Raw genomic sequence first — 2,771 nt, forward strand, 5'->3', positions numbered from 1 at the left:
CCAGGCTGAAGTGCAATGGTGCAATCTCTGCTCACCACAACCTCCGCCTCCTGGGTTCAAGCGATTCTCTTGCCTCAGCCTCCTGAGCAGCTGGGATTACAGGCATGCGCCACCAAGCCCGGCTAATTTTGTATTTTTAGCAGAGACGGGGTTTCTCCATGTTGGTCAGGCTGGTCTCAAACTCCTGACCTCAGGTGATCCACTCGCCTCGCCCTCCCAAAGTGCTAGGATTACAGGCATGAGCTACCGCGCCTGGCCCTTTCTTTCTTTCTTTTTTTTTTTTAATGGGAGAAGGAGCCAATGCAATGACTAGTCTTTATTGGAAAGAAGAAACTTTGCAGCACATTTCGAGTAACTTGGTGCAGGCGCTCAGTACGTAAGCTGGTGGGGCACCAGCTTGTAATGGGTTCCATAGCTGGGGCATCGCTGGGTCTCACCTTTGCGCAGCCCAAAGCAGGTGATGGTACTGTTGTCCTCTACGCAGATGCAGCCCACTATTCTCTTGTTGGTGATGGAGAGGACTAAATTAGGGTCTTCTTTGGTGCCTGAAGCTGCCTTTAGGGGTAGTATATTGTATGGGTCCAGTCCCTTCCTTGCAGCCATGATGACCTCCCTCTCCAACGCAGTTGCCTGCTTGTCATCAGTAGTGTAATGCTGTTTGCAGGGTAAATAAATTGGAAATAAAGTGAATTCCCACTGGTGGATGAATGTGTAATTTATGGTACATTCATACCATTGACTAGTATGCAGCCAAAATTTCTACAAGAAATTATTGAGAAAAGGGACAGAATGATGTGTATAATCATATGTGATGGTTAATACTAAGAGTCAACTTGATTGGATTGAAGGATGTAAAGTACTGATCCTGGGTGTGTCTGTGAGGGTGCTGCAAAAGGAGATTAACATTTGAGTCAGTGGGCTGGGAAAGGCAGACCCACCTTTAATCTGGGTGGGCACCATCTAATCAGCTGCCAGCCAGGCCAGAATATAAAGCAGGCAGAAAAACGTGAAAAGGCCAGACTGGCTTAGCCTCCCAGCCTACATCTTTCTCCCATGCTGGATGCTTCCTGCCCTCGAACATTGGACTCCAAGTTCTTCAGCTTTGGGACTTGGACTGGCTTCCTTGCTCCTCAGCTTGCAGATGACCTATTGTGGGACTTTGTGATTGTGTGAGTTAATACTCCTTAATAAACTCCCCTTTATATAGATAGATAGATAGACAGATCCTATTAGATAGATAGATAGATAGATAGATAGATAGATAGATAGATAGATAGACAGATAGATAGATCCTGTTAGTTCTGGCCCTCTAGAGAATCCTAATACATCACGTGATCTTGTTTTTATAAAACAATGAAAAAACCTACATATGCTCATGCACAAGTACCTATGTTCCTTTGAAATTCTATGATCATGGAGAATATTTCTTGTATTCCAAGATCATTTACATGAGTTATCTGAAGAGCTGTGTGAAGTGGGAGAGAAGAAACAAGGGATGTGGGGAGCAGGGAGCAGTAAACCAAAAAGAAGGCCAGGCAAGGTGGCTCACATGTGTAATCCCAGCACTTTGGGAGGCTGAGGCGGGTGGAGGTCAGGAGTTTGAGACCAGTCTGGCCAAGATGGTGAAACCCTATCTCTACTAAAAATACAAAAATTAGCCGGGTGTGGTGGTGCACGCCTGTAATCCCAGCTACTCAGGAGGCTGAGGCAGGAGAATCACTTGAACCCGGGTGGTGGAGGTTGCAGTGAGCCAAGATGGTGCCACTGCACTCCAGCCTGGGCGACAGAGCGAGACTCCGTCTCAAAAAAAAAAAAAAAAAAAGAAAAAGAAAGAAAGAAAGAAAAAAGCCAAAATGAAATAAACTGCATTCAAAAAAAGAAATTATACACAATATATTTTCATTTGTTCATTTAAGTGAGAGAGAGAGAGAGTGTATGTGTGTGTGTGTGTGTGTAATATAGAGAAATTCTTAGTGGTCAGTAAAACAGCAACATATTTAGGTAGGACGATGTAAAAAGTCAAGTCAGAGGTATTTATATACTTAGAAATGCTTTTCCACTCTGCCACCAAAAATAATAATAACTAAGAATAATCAATTTTAGGCTGGGCACAGTGGCTTGCACCTGTAATCCCAACACTTTGGGAGGTAGAGGTTGGAGGATCACTTGAGGCCAGGAGTTTGAGACCAGCCTGAGCAACATGGAGAGACCGCAGCTCTATTTTGTAAAAATTAAAAATAAATAAATAAATATAAATAATAAATTTCAGGGGCCCTCTAGTGGCTGCACATCATTTTCCTCCACTCTGACAGATACCCCAATAGCACCTCTACGACAAAAAGAAACTTAGTCCTGGATGCCACAAATAAAGATTGTTATCATGATTTAAAGAGACTCAGCCTGATGACGAAAGGTCTCCGTTTAAATCTCCTTGGTTTGTGCATCTCTGTAAAGAATCAATCATTAGATTGCTCCGATCCCACCATCTCGATCAGTCTGAAATACTGTATTTGTGTGTGTCTGGCCTGCTAGTTAAGATGTCTGGAGTGTTCAAAAGAATCAGTCTAGATTTATAATACTAGATTTATAATTAATCAAATTAGTAATGTTTAAATGCTTAAGGAAAATTGATTTTCAAAGTTATATTACTTGAATAAATTGAGCAATAAAGTACCAATGTTAATGAGTATTCCTCTCCATACACAAAAATATCTTGAATAAAGCAACTATTAAAAAATCTGTTTTATTACTTAAATTTTTTTTTTTTTTTT

At 41.7% G+C, this 2,771-nt stretch overlaps 1 long non-coding RNA gene across 1 annotated transcript; it reads right to left on the reverse strand.

Annotated features, from left to right (window-relative positions):
• Positions 1–301: 301 nt before the first annotated feature.
• Positions 302–1,322, reverse strand: LOC134761211 (uncharacterized). The gene is made up of 2 exons (XR_010139535.1): positions 939–1,322; positions 302–654 (listed from the first exon to the last, which is right to left on the reverse strand). It is a non-coding gene; the product is annotated as an uncharacterized LOC134761211 (long non-coding RNA).
• Positions 1,323–2,771: the final 1,449 nt, after the last annotated feature.

Source organism: Pongo abelii, chromosome 23 (assembly GCF_028885655.2).
Source record: "Pongo abelii isolate AG06213 chromosome 23, NHGRI_mPonAbe1-v2.0_pri, whole genome shotgun sequence".
Classification (NCBI taxonomy): Eukaryota; Metazoa; Chordata; class Mammalia; order Primates; family Hominidae; genus Pongo; species Pongo abelii.